The following is a 23,371-nucleotide window of genomic DNA, read 5'->3' as shown; positions in this document are numbered from 1 at the left end:
CTTCTGTAATCTTCATAGAACTCTAGCCCAATGGTTGCCATTAATTTGACTCTGAATTGATTTTAGAATGAATTGATTTTAGAATGTATTTCAATTAACAGATTGTGATTTTATGTAAACTGTGTTATTTTTACTGTTGTTAGCTGCTCTGAGCCCGGCTCCGGCTGGGAGGATGGGATATATATGAAATTATCATCATCATCATCATCATCATCATCATCATCATCATCATCATCATCTGTGAGTTTTGTTTCTTTTCAGAACTCCTACACTTACCATGAAAAAGCCTTAGCTGTTTTTCTCCACCTGCCCCCCCCCAAAAAAAAATAAGAATAGTAAGCGGCCTGGTCATCTCTGCTTTGAATAAGATTGAACTTGGAAAACAGCAACCTCCCCAAACCGCATTTGGGGAAAAAAATGACCCATAGCAATTTCCGCAGACAGAACCCCACCTAAAAGCTGAAACATTAGCAGTCATGAAGAGAATAGTGAAAACACTCCTTGAAACTACTTGGGTGTTAACTCACGTGGAAAACATGTATTTGGCAATGGATTAGAACTTTGTGAAAACAAAACACATCATCTTCTTGGAAACCGTCTATAAAAACCCTGAAGAAACGTAGCAAGAACACTCGATTCCTTCAACGCAGAGACACTCCACTTGAGTTCTTTTCACTGCAGAGTTGGTAAGTCATGATGGAATATGTTATAACTTCTAGCAAGCCTATGGGCAATTTTGGGTTTCCTTCTCCCCAGCTTACCTTTTTGTTAATTAAAACATGAATAAATTCTGGCTCATCAGAATAGTTCAGCACCTAATATTTGTTCTCTCTGCTGGTTAGTAGGTGGAAATGAAGAAGAAATAACTATCAGAGCCACTTCTTTTTCTGTTGAGGTGCAGATGCTACTAGTAATACCTTAGGATGGTGGTGATGCTCACACAGAGTCTAGGGTTAGTTGTGTATCATTGAGTGGAAGATGAGCATCAATGAAATTCAGTCAAGGGAGTGTAGATTTACCAATAATGATTAGAAATAACTGGTCATGTTCTTGGTGGCAGGTTTCCAATAGGCTATGATGATGATGATGATGATGATGATGATAATTTATTTATACCCTGCCCATCTGACTTTCCCCAGCCACTCTGGGTGGCTCCCAATAAAGTGTTAAAAACAATACAGCATTAAATATTTTTTTAAAAAACTTCCCTAAACCGGGCTGCCTTCAGATGTCTTTTAAAAATAGGATAGCTGCTTATTTCCTGGACATCTGCTGGGAGGGTGTTCCACAGGGTGGGCGCCACTACTGAGAAGGCCCTCTGCCTGGTTCCCTGTAACCTCAAATCTCACAATGAGGGAACCACCAGAAGGCCTTCAGCGCTGGACCTCAGTGTCTGGGCTGAGCAATGGGAGTGGAGACACTCCTTCAGGTATACAGGACCAAGGCCATTTAGGGCTTTAAAGGTCAGCACCAACACTTCAAACTGTGCTCGGAAACATACTGGGATGGAACATGTGCTCCAGTAACTTTTCTTATTGTATTTTTAAAAATAGATTGTATCTAATTAAGTTATATTGAAAATAAGCCAAGTGAAATGAATGGACATAAGGCAGGTGTAGCCTTTGGGTGCTTTGAACTACAAGCCCGGTTTCCTTGGCAATTGGCCAAGGTGGCTTGGGTTAGTGGGAGCTGTAGTCCACAGCATCAGAAGGACACCATCCCAGACCTAAATAGTCCCTGTTAAATAATCAGTGGATCTATGCTGAGTAGGACTAAGGTAGACTGATGTTGGCTTTGTGGAGGATAATGGTATCAGTGGCTACTGGGCACAATGCCTATATTCAGCATCCATTGTCAAAGCCAATATACCTCTGTGTGCCAGTTGCTGGGAACCACAAATGGAGTGATTTGCTATTCCACTCAGGTTCTCCTTTCCAGCTTCCAGTTGGCACCTGGTTGGCCACTATAAGAGCAGGTTGCTGGATGAGAAGGGCCAATGGTCTGAAGCAACAGGGCTCTTCTTATGTCCATTACCTAATTTGTTTCATCAGTACTATACAATATAGGGATGTGGGTGGCGCTGTGGTCTAAATCACTGAGGTTCTTGAGCTTGCCGATCAGAAGGTTATTCGAATCCCTGCAATGGGGTGAGCTCCTGTTGCTCTGTCCCAGCTCCTGCCAACCTAGCAGTTTGAAAGCACGCCAGTGCAAGTAGATAAATAGGTACTGCTAAGGTGCTTCTGTGTGCTCTGGTTTTCATCACAATGTCCCATTGCACCAGAAGCGGTTTAGTTATGCTGGCCACATGACCCCAAAAGCTGCCTGTGGACAAACACCGGCTCCCTCGGCCTGAAAGCGAGATGAGAGCCACAACCCATAGTCGTCTTTGACTAGACTTAACCATCCAGGGATTCTTTACTATACAATGTGGCCTTAACCCCTTATTAGATTGTTTGTTTTTTCACCTCTGAAGATCTGCACATACATAAATGTCTGTTGGTGAACCTGAACACTGTGAAATTCATTCATTTCTTAATCATGTGCGCTTCATCCATTCCCTACTTGTATGTGTCCCTTCAGATCCACGAAACCAGTTCAGCCAAGATGTCTGCACAATATAACCAATGCTTCGCCAGCTGCCCTGCCTCCACCGTCACGATTCAGCCACCTCCCTTTGTCCTGACCATCCCCGGGCCAGCTCTGTACTGCCCTGACCAACCCTTTGGCATTGAGCAATGCAACCCTTGTGCTCGCATGATTTCCTACAATGAAGGTGCAAGCCGTGGGGGGTACAACTCCCGCCTGAGTTCTGCAAGCATCTATTCACAGAAATTCCAGTCTGGATTCCAGAGTGGATGCAGCCCATGCCAGAGATTCTAAATCCTGAAACCACTGTCCACAGAATGTATATGACAAAGAAGACAGAGGAAGAAATGAATATGTTACATCCACTGAATGTATAGATGTGCTTTCTAGAAATGTATGTTCAACTTGTACAACCCCTGAGTTGAAGGCTAGGGATGAAAACTTCTATCTTCAAGAACCTGTTTTTGCATTTACTGGGAAACTCATCCACACCTGTCATCCACCGTACTGCAACACTTTGGACTCTGAGCCATGTTCTAAGGGCAAGAATATCACGTGTGGCCTCACTCCTGCCCTGTTTGAGCTGAGAAATGTGGCATACATGAAATCCAATGCTCCTCTGTAGCTACAGTTGTAGGGGAAGGTGTGTGGGCAAGCCTTCACCATAGAGACTTGTCCATTGCTGCTCACCTTCTCAGTTCCAAAACAACCATTTTAGGCTGTCTATTAAAATGTAGTGACATTGTTTAACAGGCTTTTCAAATAGTAAACTCTACTCAATGTTTGCAGGTGTTAGTCCTCTGTGTTGTCACAGGTTGCTTCATGTTACCTTAAAAAACACCACCACCACATTTCAGTGTCCTCATTGTCTTGTTAACCTGCCTTGCTAACCTTTGAACATCTGTATTCAAATTGTGGGATTGTGTGTCTCTTCTCTTTCAAAATAAAGCCTTTACTGCATCAAAATTCCAAGTTCTCTGCTGTTCTTTTTCATATGATGTTTCTGAGGTAAAGCAGGGCTACTACTGCAGCCCAAATATGATAGGTCTGTGGCGTGTGTGTGTATAAATTCCTGGGTGTGTTAAAGTATGTACTTTTTTTTAAAGCATCTAAGAGCTGATCTAAGAGCTGAATATAGGGATGGGGGTGGCGTTGTGGTCTAAACCACAGAGCCTAGGGCTTGCCAATTGAAGGTCGGTGGTTCGAATCCCTGCGACGGGGTAAGTTCCCGTTGTTCGGTCCCAGCTCCTGCCAACCTAGCAGTTCAAAAGCATGTCAAAGTGCAAGTAGATAAATAGGTACCGCTCCGGTACCGCTCCCGCTCCGGCGGGAAGGTAAACAGAGTTTCTGGTTTCCCCATGCTGGCCATATGACCCGGAAAAACTGTCTGCAGACAAACATCAAAAGAACAACAGGTCTCCCTTCAAAAAACAATAATTGAAACTAATGGCACCTTTAGAGACACACACAAAAAAAGCTGGTCTCAGAACCTGCCTGGATGATACCACCAAAATTGAATCAAAAGCTATGAATCAGGTTATAATTAATGAAAAAAACTCTAAGGAAATTTTAAAAAGTGAATGCAGGCATTAAAAATTAGGTTAGAAGAAGCAGAAAATATACGTTAAGGCAATATGATTGGAGTCTGCATTGAATTAAAGAAGGGACTGAAGCAGAATACAGTGGTACCTCAGGTTAAGTACTTAATTCATTTCGAAGGTCCTTACATAACCTGAAACTGTTCTTAACCTGAAGCACCACTTTAGCTAATGGGGCCTCCTGCTGCTGCCACACATCCTGAAGCAAAGTTCTTAACCTGAAGCACTATTTCTGGGTTAGCGGAGTGTGTAACCTGAAGCGTATGTAACCCTGAAGCGTATGTAACCACTGTACCTTTTTAAAAAAAACTTTGGCAAATTTGCTTAATTCAATAGTACCAATTTTATATATTATATTGTATGAGATTGAAAAAGCCTACAGGGTCACAGTGGATGGATACCATATTACGGCCTCACCCAGATACATTGTTCAGTGCTTCTCCCACTTAAAAAATATATATGAGGAAATAACACAAAAATTTTGTCAGGTTGAAACAGTCACATAGTATTACTGGAGGGGCTGCATTGCACCTTGGCCAAAAATAAATTACTGAGTAATATGTGATTCAGAGGTTAAACAAAATTGCTGTCTCTTGAAGAAAATTGGTCACTGTAGAAGTATTAGTTTGGCCCTTGGGAGCTTTCAACTCTACTTCACCTTTCCGTCTGGTGCTGGGGCAGTGGATGTGCTGGACTATTGCCCTGTCTCAATAAAGGACTGGATGAGAGGCAATAAACTGAAGCTCAATCCACGTAAGACTGAAGCACTTCTTGTGTGTGGTTCCCTACAGTGGCGTAGCGTGGGGGGTGCAGGGGGGGCCGGCCGCACCGGGCACAACATCTGGGGGGGGGCGCTCGCAGCTCTCTGCCCCTACCTGGCTCACTCACTCAGTCTCACTGCAGTGCTGACTGTGCGAATCCGATCTGAGCCGCTGGGTCGCCGCCCACTGTGGAGGGGGTGGGTGCCAGGCGTGCGGTGCGGAGAGAGAGCGAGGGACTATCTGGGGGAGGGACAGTGCAGCGGCCGCCCAGCGCAGCGCTGAGCACGGGAGAGAACCACACCAGACCAGACCAGGCAGCAGCAAGAAGAAGCTGGCAGTGGCGGCAGGTTAGGGGTTAGGGGGCACAAATTACTTGCCTTGCCCCTGGTTAGGGGGCGCAAATTACTTGCCTTGCCCTGGGTGCTGACAACCCACGCTACGCCGCTGGTTCCCTAGAGCAGATGGACGGGAGGTGGCTGCTCTTGACAGCAGTGGAGCAAGCTGATTGGGCGCCTGGGGCAGCACATGTGCCCTGTACCCAGGGGTGGGGCCAGCTGGGGCAGGACGCTCCACAGGGCCTCCGGGGAGTCTGCCTGCCTCCTCCCACTGCGCCGCCCTACAGCTGGGGGGGGGGAGGCAGCGGGCAGACCGCAGAGCCTGCGGGTGTCCAAGCCACCGCATCACTTGAGTACACTGCAGGCCCTGTGGAGAAAATAATGTGTGATTTTGCCCCCGAGGTTCCGGGGAGCTGATTAACGAATCTGGCATGATTCCCAGATCTTTTCAGTTCTTTCTAGTAAGTACCATAATAATTATGATTATTTGTCGGCAGTTTGCAGAAATCGATTATCTCCAAATGTGGCGGCCTTGAGTTTACGAGTCCGGAGTCAGTGTCATCCAGCAGAAGGCAGCATTTTGGAGACTCTCTGCAGCTGCCCCCTGGGCTCGCTCATCAACAGTTCTGATAATCAAGAAGTTTCTCTTCCTTAATTTATAACTAGTATCTTGTAAACTTTGGCTCGACCTTGCGTTTGGCACTGCCTAGCAAAGTGCTCAGCCCAGCCCACAGTTTAGGGGAGTTAGAACAATAAAACAATGAGATAAAACAATAAATTAAAGCAACAAAATGAAGCACTAAAAGGAATTAAGAAATGAAAAGGAAGAGAGGATAAAAACAAATGCTAAGGGTTTGTTATAGAGCAGAAACTTGCCTTAGAGCTGGCCTTTAAGCTCAAACCCCTGCTTCAAGTATTCGGCAGCCATCTTTGCCCCGTGGTGAGTGCCGCCCGACATTTTGTCACCCCCCTCAGTGGTGACACCCTGGGCAGACCGCCTTCACCGCACCCCCCTTCCTCTGCCCCTGACTCTTGATGGTGTTTTACACCCTCTGAAGGAGGATTGAGCCTATAAAGCCCCATGAAAGTATTGCTGAGTCTGGATAGGTTCATACGGAAAGGGGCAGTCCTTGAGGTACTGTGGTCCTGAGGCATTCAAGGTTTTATAGGTCAAAACCAGCACTTTGAATTGGGCCAGAAAACAAACTGGCAGCCAGCGCAGTTGGACCAGGATCAGAAGAATATGCTCAAACCATCTTGCTCCAGTGAGCAGCCTGACGGACGAATTCTGCACCAGCTGGAGTTTCTGAACTGTCTTCAGAAGCAGCCTGTTCCTCTCTCCCCAGGCATATCGTTTGCCCTTTCATTTGAGACAAGAACAAAACCAAACCTCTTGATCAGACTTTTAAAAATAATAGTAATAATAAGACCTCTTAACTTTTTCTGCCTGTCTCCCAAGTGTGATGAACCAATTCTCTCTCTCTCTCTTCACACAATAATTAAAGAACGACAAATCTGGAGGGCCCTGAAATTACTATAATTATTCTAAGTCATTTCCCATGTCCATTACTTAGCTAAGCATATTTAAGAAATAATGTTATGCCTCAAGTCAAGAGTCATGCCTCAAGGCTTCGCTTACTTCCTAATCATCCTTCCAGGAAGAGTTGATGCAACCTTTGTCAAGAGCATTCAGCTGCGGTGTGCTGGGTCATTTATGCAAAACTGATGGCAGGTGCGCCTGTATAATTGTAATTATGTCTCTGGCATCTAAGGGGAGACTGAAAGAGTCACTTTGCCAGGCCTTATTTGTAACCATCCTTAGCAACCATCATTTGTAATCATTGGCCTATTTCCAAAGGGCTGTTTCAGGCAAGCCCGAGGTCTGGACAGGCCTGGTTAGGTTTCTGTAGGACTGTGAACCAATACAAGAATGTTTCATTGGTTAATCATCACCTGTATTTAGTTTATGGCATCTCTCTCTGTCTCTGTCTCTCTGTGTGTGTCATGAAGACTATGGGCTACATCCAAAGAGAACAAAAGAAAAACATAGGATCACAAAGCCAATTCAGAGGAAAATCTTTTTTCGCCCTCCCTCAGACTGAGCTAGCACTTTTTACCACTGCTGCTTCAGAAATCACCAAAGGATGCTTTCATAATCCTGAAGAAAGATGTCCTGAGAAGCTCACCCTTCTGACTCAGACCCAATATACAAGGTGTGACCGGAAAATTCAGTGCATAGTCACAGAAATCCGACAGCAAGAAATATCCAAACATACAATCAGCATCAGAAACCCACAAAACGCTCACAATTGTGTACAGAGATGAAGCTGTAACTTGAAAGACAGTGTGTGAGTGGTTTATGCGTTTCCGTGAAGGACAGCAACCATCAAAGATGACCCTTAGTCTGGCAGAACGGTGGCAAGCAGAACGGCAGCAAATGTAGACAGAGTTTGTGAGTTATTGATGCAGAATCGGCATTTGTCCATCCGAATGATGGCAGAAGAATTGCATATTCCATGTGAAATTGTTACTGAGGTTTCTGAGTTGCCCCACCCTCCATATTCTCCCAATCTGGCCCCACCGGATTTCTTTCTTTTTCCAAAACTGAAATCTTCACTGAAAGGGCACAGATTTTCCAACATTTCACACGTCCAAGCTGCTGTGTCAAGGGAACTGAAAGCAGTACGGAAAGAGGACTTCTCCAGAAGATTCCAACAGCTCTACGAACGTTGTCAACGGTGCATTGCATCAGAGGGGGCCTACTGTGAAGGCCTGTAAGGCATGTATGTTCGAATATTTCTTGCTGTGACCATTCACCGAACTCTGCAGTCACACCTTGTATATATTGGTCTGAAACACAACACATTTAGAGCCTCAAATAAACATTTAGCCCTTTGGCACCTTGCTTGTTAAGTCTGTCCGACATATGCATTCCCTAAGATATGGTAATGTTCCCGGGAACTCACATTCCCTTCCTTCCCAAAATGCTTCCAGCCAATTTGTTGCTATTCTAGATTCATCCATTTCCCAAACAGGCATATTAAGCACCACACATTCTTTTCATATGACCAACCCACCTCCCTCTGCAGTAAACCATCTTCCAAACTTATGGGAGTGACAGAGACATTTCATGGCACAATTGATAGCTTCTGTTCTGTGGAATATCTGTTTCCCAATATATGAGCCATCCGAGCCAAGACTGCAATTAAGGCAAACCCAGTTTTTGTTGTGAGTTATTTCAAATGATTACCCAAAAATATTAGCCGAATAACTGAAGTAAGACCTCAGATCAGAAATGTCCATGTTAGAACATTTCTATTAAGTCACTGGGATCAGATCCCCGCCCCCCTGTCATAAGAGTCATTTAGAGCAGGGGTTGAGAATTTTTGGCCCTCCAAAAGTTGAACTACAGCATCATCATGCCTAGGCATTGGCCATGCTTGCTAGAGCAGATGGGATTTGTAGTCTGGCAATATCTGGAGGGCCAAAGGTTCCCCACCAGTTCCAGAGCTTCCTACATGGTAAAGTATGTAGATGAAATAATCATCTCCATTGACTTTCAATCAGAGAATATCATGGTGTAGACTTGTGTATCAATAGCACCAGAAAACTTTATTTGTCTGATATTTGACATTCTCAAGAACATTTACAGTACTGCTTGGGGAAAAGACAAGTGTCTCCAAAAGATTTTTATTTCCTTTATTTACTTTCATATCCATGTACAAATTACAGGATTACAACCCTGGATTCTTAAACCCCTGTTCATCATTTTAATGTGGCTTGTAAAGTTTTATTGCAGATCATGTTTCTCCTACCACACACTTGAGTGTGAATGATAAACAAGCAGTTCCTCCTCCTCCTTACAGACGTGCAAGTGACTGACAGGGCTGGAGAGCAGTTTTAGTTTCCCCCCATGCCATTGTTAGCTATATTTGATGAGCAAAATTCAGATGCAGCATATAAAGAGATGATCACAATGCTATCAGCTACAGCTAGATGGGTGGGGTGGTGGCAAGAAATTGGCTATGAAGGAAGAGTTTGAGAACACACACCAAAAAAAAAACAGCATTATGCTTGAATGGAAAGATTGATAAGGCAAAAACAAGCAAATGTGGAACGTGATTTTGTAGGACAGTGGTATGGATTTGTTCTATGGTCAACAGCTAGTAAAACTTGGATCTCAACACCAGCTTCACAAAAACTTTCCTAAAAGGTCTTGATTGGCTAAGAGGAAACAGTGGTATATGAACTATCCCCTAAGTTCTGTATTATTAAAATAAGAATAATGACACATAAGGTAGTCTTGTATATCAGACAAACCCAACCAAATACGACTTGTATGTACTGATTTATTTATTTTTACATAATGTTGTTATATATTACAAATAAAAAAGGTTGTGGGGTTGTTTTTTTTAAGATGTTGGTGCTGCCCTGTAAAGCCCTAAACAGCTTCAGCCCTGCATACCTGAAGGAGCATCTCCATCCCCATTGTTCAGCCTGGACGCTGAGAGCCTACACACTGTGATAACTGAAGATACAGGGAATCAGGCAGAGTGCCTTCTTGGTAGTGGCACCTTCCCTGTGGAACGACCTCCCATCAGATGTCAAGGAAATAAACAACTAACTGATTTTTCGAAGAAATTTGGAAGCATTCCTTGTATGAGGAAGTTTTTACTGTTTGAGGGTTTTTAATATTTTGCTGGAAGCTGCCCAAAGTGGCTGGGGCAGCCCAATCAGATGGGTGACAGAAGAAGAAGAAGAGGAGGAGGAGGAGGAGGAGGAGGAGGTTTGCTGTTTAGTCGCGTAGTCGTTGTTGGTAGCTTCGAGAACACTCTCCAAGCATCTTGTCCTCTGTCGTCCCCTTCTCCTTGTGACCTCAATCTTTCCCAACATCAGGGTCTTTTCCAGGGAGTTTTCTCTTCTCATGAGGTGGCCAAAATATTGGAGCCTCAGATTCAGGATCTGCCCTTCCAGTGAGCACTCAGAGTTGATTTCCTTCAGAATGGATAGGTTTGATCTTCTTGCATTCCATGGGACTCTCAAGAGTCTCCTTCAGCACCACAAGAAGTGTACTTAGCCTTTAAGAGTAAAGCTCTTTCAAGGCAATTTCTGCAAGTAAGAAGTACTACTGCTACTGCTACTGCTACTGCTACTATTACTACCACTAGTACTACATTAAATAAACAGCAATATAAAAAAGAAATATCATCATCATCAACAACAACAACAATTTATTTAGTTAATTTAGGCTGTCATCCAAACTCACCACCAGTACCACCACAGGGGCTTTATTGAGTGGTGGAATGATTGTCACATCAATAGTCCTGATTAAATCGCCATTCTTGAGTTGGTGCAACAAAGGGGCCTGGTGCCAAAACATGACAACTCAAGGTCCAGTGGAACCCAGGCCAGTTCTACCCCACCTCCAGAATGCCCATTTTGGAGCCTTCCCCTCCCTGCTGCCTGCAGGTATCCTGCCAGCAACACTCCCATGCACCAGCTTAGCCAGGAGAGCAGGGTGGAGGGCAGAGATGGGCAGATCTCTCGATTTTGGTTTCAGTTTTGCATTCTTCCAATCTTAAGTACACTGTGCAAGGATTACAGGGCAATAAAGCTTTAAACCTTTTCATTGTTGTACAGCACTTGTCCTTTTATCATCCCAGAAGAATGATCCTGTGGTTTGTCTAGAGCCTGAACAGCCATTTGCACGTGCTTGAGGTTGATGTTTAAAGGTTGCAAAGCATTTCCATCCTGAGAAATAGTTTTTGTAACATCCTGACAGCAACACTCCCATCTGCCAGCTTAGCCAGGAGGGCAGGGAAGGGCTAATCAGTCAAGTTTGCTTTCTCTCAGCTTCATGTTATTCCAGTCTTCAGTTCTCCACATTTTAAACCAGTTTGCATTATTTTTAAATGTCCGGGGGGGGGATTGTCATTTCTAAGTGATTTTTTTTTTCATAATACATAAATGTCTATAGTTTTGTCTAATACGCTGTTTTGTGGAACAATTTCACCCAATTTTCTGCTTTTTTTCTATGCTCTTTTCACTAATAAAAACGTTCTGCACATTTGAACGCAATATTTGTGCCCATTACTTGGCTGGGTTGGGGTGGTGAATTGTTTTGGTATATGCCACTTATTTTTAGAAGAAAAATCTAAGCGGTTTACAAGTATCGCAAAACATTAAAAATCAGGAATAATAAATACATTAAAGGATATGCAAAAACCGGAAGCTTCAAGAAATGCATTCACGAAATAATATGCCTATGAAAAGAAATGTCATTATTACAAAATCCACAGTTGAAATCACAGATTCTGTCATCTTGGTGTATAAATTTATCAGTCAATCAGTAGTTTTGTTACAGTCAGGGTAAAATATAGAGCCCAACTGATACTATACAGGAAATGCAATTTCCCCAGACAAAGCAATAAAATTGGTCATTCCATTTCTTATGTGCCTGGCATGCTTAGTGATATTTGAGCTGATATTAAATAAAAAATGCATTAACAAATTTTCACCTGAATGCCTTAGCAAACTAGTTAGAAGAGAGTAAATTATATGGCATGTCATACCACAATATTAGTTATAATACACATGTCAGAGTCTCAGTGCCTCCTACATTACACGGACACAATCTATTTGAGAATGGAATTATTGAAAAGCTGCCCTGAAATTTGGAAAAAATGAAATCTTTCTCGTGTAAATACTTTCCGAGCTTATATTCTTACATAAATCAAATAAGAATCTGGACGCACCATAACTCAGCAAAATCCCATGGTTCATGGGGGAACAAGTTCTATTAGCCAAGGAATATGTATATGTTTTGTCTTTCAATATTGTATAATGGTTGACAGCTGGTCAAGCAAAATCTCCAGATTTGGACCGGGGTTGAACACAATCCAATTCTACAATCCAGGCATAGGCAAACTGAGCCCTCCAGATGTGTTGGGACTACAATTCCCATCATTCCTGGCCACTGGTCCTGTTAGCTAGGGATGATGGAGGTTATAGTCCCAAAACATCTGGACGGCTGAGTTTGCATATGCCTGCTGTAATCCTCTTGATGAAGCCACCTTGGGTTTTAGATATATGGGAGATTTGTTTTTTTCTTATTTTCCATATATCCTTCTCCTATGCTTGAAATTCCTCATCTGTTATCTGCACCAAAGAAGAGTCACAAAAGACTCGGACAGTTCTGTTTAGCATAAGATTGAACTCAGAAAGCACCAACACCCAAAAGCGCTTTTGGAACAATTGACCCAGGGCAATTTCCACACGTAGGACCCCACCTATAGGGTGAAACATCAACAATGAGCAAGAAGAGTTATGAATGGTGAAAACACTCCTTGAAACTACTTGGGTGTTACTTGTAGGCCAAACATTTTTTTTAGCAATGAATTAGAACCTTATGAAAATAAAAGGCACCACCCTCTTGGTAACCATGTATAAAAACCCCCAAAAGACACAGCAGCATCACCAGATTCCTTCAGCACGGAGACACTCCACTCGAGTTCCTTTTACTGCAGAGCCTGGTAAGTCATGCTACAATAATTCATGCAATTATTTTGCATGAATTCTTGAAAAATATCTATTGATACTTGCAATACCTCCTGACAATCTTATATTTACTTTCTTAGAACTTGCCATTTGTTAATTATTCAGCATTCTCATGCCTTGTTACACTGCCTTTTCTATGGGGATATACGTTCGGTATTTATTACCCCTGCTATGCAAAAATCTCCAAATGAATCTGAACTTAAATGTCTAAAATCCCTGGTAGAGGACAAGGATCCTGAGATCACATTAAGGGTAGTCAAATTCTGTGTGATCGACATAAAACTTAGGGAACAAGCTGTGCTATCACAATGATTAAGGCCTTAAATGATAATTTTAGGTTATATCTTAGTGACTAAGTTTTAATTTATATATTTTTAAATATATATATCTGAATTGTCCCTGTTATACCTAATTGCAAATTCAAATGTATCCCTATCATGTTTTATCACTTCCTTGATATTGTATGTGGGCTGGAACTGGTCTGTGACCAAAATAATAAATTCAATTATTCAGCATTATATATTTGCGATCTTTTCTGGCTAGCAGAACTGGAAGTGGAAATTAAGAAGAGAAATAGACCATAGCAGAGCCATTTTCCTCAGCTGACATGCTCTGTTCTTTGTTTCAGCTTTCTTACCCATTTTTAATTTGTTCAGAGGGAAGATTAAGTCGTAGAATGTTGTTAATAAGCCCATATAATGTTTGGAATGTCTTAGGATGGTGGTCTAGGGACAGTTCTGTATTATTGGGCAGAAACTGAACACTGATTCAAGGTAGTGGTGGGGGTGTAGATTTACCAATAATGATTAGAATTAAATGTCCTTGCTCTTGGTGGAAGGTTTCCAATAAGCTATATTAAAAATAATGATGTTACTGCTATTTTAATTTTTTATGGGTTGTATTCAACTAAGGGAGAGTAGACCAACTGCTATGAATGGACCTAAGGCAAGGGTAGCAAACATATTGCACTCAAAATGGTTTGGACTACACCTCTGATTGTCCCTGGCTATTGGTCATGTTGGGTGGGGATGATGAGAGTTGAACTCCACAACACCATATTGGGATACCATATTGACATTCCCCAAACAAAATTATTCATGTCCATTGATTTCCATGGGTTTACTCTGAGTACAACTAACATTGGAAACCTGGAAGATAACTTTATTAATGGCCAGAAGCCACAATGACTGTGTTGAACCTCCACTGTCAAAGGCATTTTACCTGTAATTGCCAGTTGCTGGGAATCGCAAGTGGGGTATACAACCTGGCTCCCATTCATCACTATATTTCTCTGCCCACCTCTGAAGTTTCATATGTTTTTAAAGGTCTGTTGAGGGACCTGAACACTGTGAAATTATATTATCATTGACCGTTGTACACTTTGTCAACCCCGCACCTGATGTTTCTCCTCAGATCCACACAACCACTTCAGCAACGATGTCTGCCGAATATAACCAATGCTTTGCCAGCTGCCCTGCCTCCACCGTCACGATTCAGCCACCTCCCTTTGTCCTGACCATCCCTGGGCCAGCTCTCTACTGCCCCGACCAACCACTCTGCATTGAGCAATACAACCCCTGTGCTCGTATGATTACCTCCAATGAAGGAGCAGCCTTTGGTGGATATGGTGCAACCTCCCGTCTGAGCGCCACAGGCATCTATTCTCAGAAAATGCAGTCCGGAGGCCTGAGCGGATGCAGTCCATGCCAGCGATTCTAAACTCCAAAACACAGAGCACAGAACGAATATTGTGAAGACCATGGAATAAGAAATCAAAATGTTAGATCCACTGAAAATTCAAGTTGTTGAAATGTGTCTCTCGACTCTTTCAAAATAAAGTATTCACTGCATCAAAACTTCCAGTTTCCTGCTGTTGTCATATATTTCACATATATACAGTGGTACTTCGGGTTACATACGCTTCAGGTTACATACTCCGCTAACCCAGAAATAGTATCTCAGGTTAAGAACTTTGCTTCAGGATGAGGACAGAAATTGTGCTCTGGCGGCACGGCAGCAGCGGGAGGCCACATTAGCTAAAGTGGTGCTTCAGGTTAAGAAAGGTTTCAGGTTAAGAACGGACCTCTGGAACGAATTAAGTACTTAACCCAAGGTACCACTGTATCAAGCTTCTGTTTAAAAGTGAAACAGAAATAATCTATTTGTAGGGAACTAAATGCTAAAATACACAGTTTCTTGGAAGCCCCTAAGAGCTGATAGTGGATTGTAGAGCTGGCCCTTTCGTTAGACAGCAATTGCCTCAGGTTGAAAGACACTCAGGGTGACAACACACCCAGCAATTCTGCCTGAGTCTCCTGAACAGGGGAAGGGTTGTAGCTCAGTGGTAGAGCATTTTCTGTGCATGAAAGTGGTTGCAGGTTTAGTCCCTGATAGTTCCAGTTAGTTCTGGGAAGGACCCCTGACTCACAGTCAGCCATTGCAGGCAATACTGAGCTACATGGCCCAATGATATCACTATATATAATAAAAATATTATCATGTCATCACGCAGCCCACATTTGAGGAGCTGCAGTGCCACATCAAAATTTTGGATTTGTGTGAAGTCAGATAGCAGGCTCTGCTGGAAATGCTTGCTAATCCTGAAATTGCATAAAGTTAGAGCAGGGGATGAGAGAAAAAGTAAAGGCAAGTTGTACAACAGCAGCAGTCGTGGCATGACAGTGAGAAGGGAGTTAGACTGAGAGGGGGAAAGTGGTGGTTTAAAACACCATCAGAAGTTTGAATAAAGCAGTGATGAAGGAACACAAAGGAAAACCATGGCTTTAAACAATAGCAGAGATCTGAATAAAGCAGGGATGGAGGACCATTGCAGAACTTTACAGAATTAAACAATAGCAGAATTTTGAGTAAAGTAGCATGGAGTAATTGGGGATTCTGCAAACTTTATTTCTCTCACACATGTGTGCTAGAGATGCGGGGACAGAGGTAATGAGGAAATAAACTGTCCCCTTTCTCACACTTCAAAACTTCGTTGTTGTTTAGTCATTTAGTTGTGTCCGACTCTTCGTGACCCCATGGACCAGAGCATGCCGGGCACTCCTGTCTTCCACTGCCTCCCGCAGTTCGGTCAAACTCATGCTGGTAGCTTCGAGAACACTGTCCAACCATCTCGTCCTCTATCGTCCCCTTCTCCTTGTGCCCTCCATCTTTCCCAACATCAGGGTCTTTTCCAGGGAGTCTTCTCTTCTCATGAGGTGGCCAAAGTACTGGAGCCTCAGCTTCACGATCTGTCCTTCCAGTGAATGGATGGTGTTTTCAAGGCTACAAACATGAGTCTGACCGGACTGCGGGAGGCAGTGGAAGACAGGAGTGCCTGGCGTGCTCTGGTCCATGGGGTCGGACATGACTAAACGACTAAACAACAATTTGGAAGTAAGTTAGCGTTCATCTCATCTCAATGTCTTTAAAAACAAAATTGCAAACTAATGTGGAGACATGTTTGGAAGGATGAGAACCTGTCAGGCTTCCAGGAACTGGCTTCCTCCCCCATGGCTGTAGATAAGCAGAACAAAGGAAAAGGAGTCTTCTTACCAGTTAAAAACTTTAATAATCACAGCGAGAGGAAAAAACCACACATTTCCTAGTAATGGCGGTGCTCTTAATTCCCACTCCCTTCAGTCCCAATGAACCTATGTCACTTCTATGTCTTGAAATCTGAGCTTGTCCCCTATGTGCTTTCTGTTCTGCCACTTTCTGAGCCCTTCTAGACCTTGGGGAGGGCCGTGGAGGAATGCTGTCTAGAGACTGTGAACCTGTGAACCCTTTCCCTTCCAGTGTTTCTTCTCCTACCTGTTCACCATCCAGTATATCCCAGCTTCTGCCTTCTGAACTATGTCCCTCTGCAAACCACTGTTCCAAATCCATACTGTCCTCCTGCTCCTGGGAAGATTCAGGATCTGGAGCAGGAGCAGGGAGAGGCTCCCACCATTCCTCCTCAGTCCAGCCCTCCCCAGCATAGTCCCCGAAAGAAACAGATCCGCTCATTCCTGCCCTCCAGCCAGCTCTGCTGGCTAAACCTGCAGGTGGGCGTGCAGCTGGCAGGGTACTTGCTGGCTGCAGGGAGCAGAAGGCTCCAAAACAGAGCATTCTGGAGGTTTTCCATAGATTCATAGAATCGTAGAATTGTCAAGTTGGACGCCCCATGAGGGTCACCTAGTCCAGCTCCTTGCAGTCCAGAAATCTTTTGCCAGTGGGGAGAGGTAATGCTGGGCTGAAGCCCAGTGGGTCTTGAGCCAGTCTCACTGGTATCACAGTGCCAGGTCTGATTGCTGTGCCAGCTCAAGGATGGCGGAGTTACTGCTCCCTTCTCAACCTCTGTGCATTTGGATGGCAGAGAGACACTTACTCCACCAATCAGTAAAGCCTGAGTGGTAGTAGTGTGGTTTAAATGGCAGGCTAAATTATCTGAGTAAAATAATCTTTTCTATCCAGCCTTGAGATAGACGCTTCTTTTATGATTGTTGTTTCATTAATGTTTGAGAAATTGCAGAAATTCCTGAAATAGCCACTGAAGTCTCCAGAATTAGCCCCGTTAAACAAGGTGTATTGTCATTTCAAACCTCTGACTGGTTGTCATTTTGCAGCTGCCTGGCTTGCTGTTGCACAATATCGGAAGAACGTAAAGGGCTCCATGTAAGCTAATTGTTATAAACCGGTTTGGTGAGTTGCTCTGGTGGAAAAATGAACAGTGAAACTGCATCTGGCTAAAGGAATGAAATAAAAAGATTCTTTTGAGGCAGAGGGGTGCTGCTTTATTGTTTATGCAAGCAAAGATGAAACAACAGACATCTCCCAGAAGCATAGAAAACTTTCTGCCTGCTATAACATTGCAATATTGGATTTTGATACTTCCTAAACTGATGATTTTTGTTTTGTTTAATTCATTTTACCTTACATTCTCTTTGTATCCTCTCTGATATGAGGAGGGGATAGTCCTATGCTTTTAAAATTGAGTCAACATGTTTCTCTGGAGCAGTGATGTTTGTATCTGGTATTAGTAGCAGTACTATTTAGAAACTGCCTTTAGAGAGCTTTCGGTAGCATGCATATATTTTAAAAGAAAAAGCAAATGCCAGTGTCAATTTTTAAAGGGGGGGAATTGCTCTCTAGGGCTATAAATTGCTTAAATTTATCTGGGTTGGAGAAACATGATCCACAATGAAACTTTAGCAGCCGTGTTCAAACAATGAATAAGAGTTTAAGGATGCAGGGCTGTAAATCTTGTAATTTGAACGTGTATCTGAGAGTAAATAAATCTTAATGAGCACATTTGGCACTTTCCCCCAACAGCCAAAATGCTTAAGATTTAAAAAAAGAAGAAGAAGAAAAAGCTGAGATGAATAGAGTCTTTTGATGCCAAATAGACACCCAAGTAAGCACCAGGTGATATTTCCTGGAAATAAGTCAATGGGTTGAACTAGTAACTTACTGTATTTGATCACCATCCTCTGCCCCATTGGAAACTCTAAGACAATGCCGGGGAATCTTTGCCTCTGCAATTGTTGCTAAACTACAACCCCCATCCGCTGTAGCAAGCATGGACAAAGGCTAGGGATGATGGGAGATGTAGTTTGGCAACACCTGCCCTAATATGACCAAAATTAGACAAAATATGATCCCATTGACTTAATAGAAATAGCAATCATATCCTGGGTTAATCTAGGAATAGCTCAGCTGTGGTCTTCATTCAGACCTTTCCTCAGTATTGTTGGTATTCATCAGAAATCATTTGTGACAAAAAACTGGGGTTGCCTTAATTGCTGCTTTGTCCTAGATAGCTCATATCTTGGGAAACAGAGTTTCCAAAGAACGGATTCTACCAATTAATGTGATGTCACATAAAACAACTCTTTTGCACCCATTAGAAAATACTAAATGCAGACCCTCCAAGTGTCCCTATTTTCCAGGGACAACCCCAGATTTACAGAAGCCGTCCTGGTTTCAGATTTGATCCCTGAATGTCCCACTTTTCCTTAGGACATCCCTATTTTCATCAGAGAAAAGCTGGAGGCAGTGCTAGTGCGAGAGCCAGTGTGGTGTAGTGGTTAAGAGCAGTAGATTCCTAATCTGGTGAACCGGGTTTGCTTCCCCGCTCCTCCGCATGCAGCTGCTGGGTGACCTTGGGCCAGTCACACTTCTTTGAAGTCTCTCAGCCTCACTCACCTCACAGAGTGTTTGTTGTGGGGAAGGAAGGGAAAGGAGAATGTTAGCCGCTTTGAGACTCCTTCGGGTAGTGATAAAGCGGGATATCAAATCCAAACTATTCTTCTTCTTCTTCTATATTCATCAGAGCAAAGATGACGGTAGTGCCATTTTTTCTAGAATTTTTTCAGATTTGATCCCAGAATGACCTGCTTTTCATTAGGACACCCCTATTTTCATCAGAGAAAAGCTGAAGGCAGTGCTATTTTTCTAGACAAAGAGGTGCTGGAACTCACCATCAGACCCTTCCTCTTTTCCTTAGAATGAAAATGGCTCCCACTGGAACCGAGCTCCAGTGAGTTCCAGCTGGAAAAAACAACCACTCTGGTTGGAGGGTATGGAGTTAAATGACCACCAAGCCAAGGAGACAAGTAACTATGCAATCTTTACAAGACATCTTAAGGCAGCCCTGTCTAGGGACGTTTTTTTTTTTTAAGGTTTAAGGTTTAATTATGTTTTATTAATGTTGAAAGCCACCCAGAGTGGCTGGGGCAACCCAGTCAGATGGCTGGGATATTTATTATTATTATTATTATTATTATTATTATTATTATTATTATTATTATTATATAGGACATCCCTAGTTTCATCGGGGGGGGGGGCGGTTTCCCATTCCCATGATGTCACTTAAATCAGACTTAAATCCAAAACCAAGAGAATTAGAATCTTGTTTTACTTTTTTAAAAAGGGGCACAGCTCAGTGGTAGATCCAATGCAGAAGGTCCCAGGTTCTATCCTTGACTGGGAATGTCCTCTCCCTGAAACCCTGGAGAGCCTCTGCCACTCAGTGTAGACAATATTAAGCTAGATGGACCAGTGGTCTGACTCAATATGAGGCAGCTCCCATGTTCCTGGTATTGCTGTTCTGTGTTGTGGCTTACAGTATTCATTTCCCCAGTGGAACACCATCTGGGATAGAAACCAGAAAGATCAAATGACACTACAAGGAAACTGCAGGTGTTGATACAATAGGAAGTTTTATTACTATTACTGAGAAGCAGAAGCAAATAACCTTTCCATAGTTTCAGGTGGCACCCAAATGCCAGTCCAGACAAGGAGGTTACTTAAATGCAAACATTACTAATGAGAAAGCAAAAGATTGCAGCCAAAAGATTGGGAGACATATGAGAAGTCCATCAGATATCTGCAAGTGACCGAGCTACATAATTTGTTGGGGTTTTTTTGTTCCTTTTTTATAAAGGAAATGGCACACAATAGTGCTTTTCAGATTGGGTGGAATCTTGGGTGAATCAGAAGCTGCAAATATTATCAGCTGGTCTGTTCTGGATAGGAGTAGGATTGGAGACATGTGAACTTATGCTGACAAACTCAGAAATTCTGAACATCCCAGTTATGAATGCAATTTTCTGATTTTTTTTCCACAGTCGTCTTCGAATGTTCATTCTGTGCCTGAGTTGAGGGTCCTTAGAACCTTCGGCAAGGGTCACTTCTGGGTAGCGACAGCAGAGAACAAAGGCTCTGGGAGATGGCTGCACCAGCGAAGATGGGAGCAATTCCCTCGCAGCACAGAGCGGGAGCACAAGGGTTGCATTGATCGACGCAGAGAGGCTGGTCAGAACAGTGGAGAGCTGGGCCCGGAATGCATATAGTGAACGGTGGTGGCTGAATGGTGACGGTGGAGGTAGGGCATTTACTGTAGCACTGGGTCTTTCCACAAGACATATTTGCTGAATGGATCTAAGGAAAAGCATTAAAATAACATAAGAAGAGTCTGGTGAATCAGGTTAATGGCATATCTCGTCCTGCGTCCTGTTCTTCCAGCGGCCAACCAGATGCCCCTATCTGTATCCCACAAGCAGGGCCCAAGCACAACAATATCTTTTTACTTCAAAGAGTCATGGCTTCCTTCAAAGGATCCTGGGAAATGGTGGTTTGTTATCAGGTTCTGAGAGCTGTTAGGAGCCCTCTCTTCCCCATACAGTACTATAATATTATAAGTGATTTGATTTTCCTCTTCCCAAGAAATGCTGGCAGGAGAAAATGTGCCCCCTATTAACTCTAAGCACCTTAAAAAGTTCAGTTCACAAGTTTCCTTATTTTTCACAAGATATTATAGTGCTATAACTGTATAGTGCTGATAATTTAGGGTCAGATAATTTCATTGGAACTAATATGAATAGGGTTTAGTTGGCTGAATTCTAGTACTTTGCAATGAACAGTTTGCAATGTGTTAAAAGTTATTGTCATGGGATACCTTTCCACCATGACTTGGTTATTACCGAGTTATTGCTACTCATTACATGACAGTGTAAACCCCATCCATTTGCTAAACTACCTGAACCAATATTCTTGAATTTCTGCCCTCCCTTCCACTCAACAGTACCCAGTCTCAGGTGTCCCCTGGCTCCCCGTGGGCACCAATACCAACCAGAGGATGAGATGGTTGGACAGTGTTCTCGAAACTACTGACATGAGTTTGACCAAACTGCAGGAAGCAGTGGAAGACAGGAGTGCCTGGCATGCTCTGGTCCATGGGGTCATGACGAGTTGGACACGACTAAACGACTAAACAACAACAATCCAAGTCATAGGGGATTCCTTACAGGGACTCCCCAGAAAACTTCAGGGATTGAGCATGGATACATTAAAATCAGTACATCAAACTCTAGATCTCCTTGCCCTCTAAAACAAAGTAATCCTGTTGAATCCCTGCCTGCTTTGACCTCAGCATACATCTTCACATGTCCCTCCTAGGTCCTACCACCAATTTCCATCTTGCAGTATCCCACAAAAGAACCACCAAAAAATTTAGCATTCAGTGACTAAATTTATCCCCAAAAGCTGATGGAATTCAAAGATTCTGAATATGCTAGAATGCATCTTGGTTAAACTTACCTGATTCTTCAAAGAGCAGGATTCGACTGGAGTGTCTCAGTGTTGGGGGAGGCTGATGTTGTCTCCTGACATTTCAGGGCTTTTTATACCATTCCTTTCCAGAAGGTCCCAATTAAATGCTAGCGTCATGTCCTATAATATAATATCCATCCTGTTCCAAGGTGTGAGTTCACCATATATACTCATTTGTTCTGCCTGGTGTTTCATCCCATAGGCAGGATCCTCCCTCCGGAAATTGCGAGGATCCAAATGCTTGCAAACCTGACTTTGGAGAATACTGAGCTAAAACAGCCTTCCTAGCTCAACAGCCCAATTTCATAGAATCATCCAGTTGGAAAGGACCCCAAGACTCATTTAGTCCGAAACCCTGCAATGCAGGAGTATGCATGTGGCCCAGAATAAAGATGCATGCCCATTCACAGTGATGGGATGTCTCCCACCAAGGGTTGGCATGAGACAGGCCAGCTGGCACTGCATAGCTCTAACCTCCAACACCATGCTCCACCAATGCATCCCCTGCTTCAACCACCTGAGCCAGACACCTCCCTCTGCTTAGGGATAGGACCAGCTGTTCTCCCTGGTATATAAGCTTATAGTCAGGATCCTCCCTCTGAAAATTGCTAGGGTCCCCTGCCTTAACCACCTGAGCAAGACATCTCACTAGGGTTAGGACCAGCTATGAACATGCAGAAATTCACCTTATTTGGTGGAACTCCCCCATTCACACAAGTAATGGCAAAGATGATGTTGGGAAGCTATTTGCATCCCATCTCAGTTGATTAGAGTGCAGTGCTGATAGCACCAATGCCATGGGTTTGATCCCCATATAGGCCACGTGTATATTTTTGCAGTGCAGAATGTTGGACCAGAGGACTCCTGAGTTTCCTTCTAACTTTAAAATTCTATGATTCCTTGATTCTATGAAATTGGGCTACTTTAGCTCAGTTTCACCCAAAGTCACGTTTGCAAACATTTGGACCCTAGCAATTTCCGGAGGGAGGATCACGCCTATGGGCTGAAACACCACGTGGAACAAATGAGAATGTGGAGTGAAATCACACTTTGGGACAACCTGGATATTGTATGATGGGACATGATGCTAGCAGTTAATTAGAACCTTTTGAAAAGGAACAGTATAAAAAGGCCTGGGATGCAAGGAGAAACCATCATCCTGCCTCAACACTGAGACAGCTCCTCATCCTTGTTGAGTCCTCCTTGTTGAAGAATCAGGTAAGTTTGGTTAAGATACATTACAGAATGTTCAAAACCTTTGAATTCCAACAGCTTTTTTTTTGGGGGGGGGAGTAGATTTTAGTATATATATTGAGGTCAGAGGAGGCAGGGTTTCAAGAGGATTATTTATTCTGTACTCTGGAATTTCCATGAACATCTCAACAATTTAAGCAATATCATACCACATTTAAATATGATGACTCTTGAGAATGTGGTGTTTAAA

At 43.2% G+C, this 23,371-nt stretch overlaps 2 long non-coding RNA genes across 2 annotated transcripts; both read left to right on the top strand.

Moving 5' to 3' along the window:
• Positions 1-578: 578 nt before the first annotated feature.
• On the top strand, positions 579-3,552 carry LOC309520722. Its single transcript, XR_014214338.1, has 2 exons — positions 579-686; positions 2,581-3,552. It is a non-coding gene; the product is annotated as an uncharacterized lncRNA (long non-coding RNA).
• Positions 3,553-12,737: 9,185 nt separating this feature from the next.
• LOC309520721 lies at positions 12,738-14,693 on the top strand. Its single transcript, XR_014214337.1, has 2 exons — positions 12,738-12,812; positions 14,251-14,693. It is a non-coding gene; the product is annotated as an uncharacterized lncRNA (long non-coding RNA).
• The last annotated feature ends 8,678 nt before the right edge of the window (positions 14,694-23,371 follow it).

Source organism: Podarcis vaucheri, assembly GCF_965113315.1.
Source record: "Podarcis vaucheri genome assembly, chromosome: 16".
NCBI classification, from domain to species: Eukaryota; Metazoa; Chordata; class Lepidosauria; order Squamata; family Lacertidae; genus Podarcis; species Podarcis vaucheri.
This window is presented reverse-complemented; position numbering and strand designations above follow the sequence as displayed.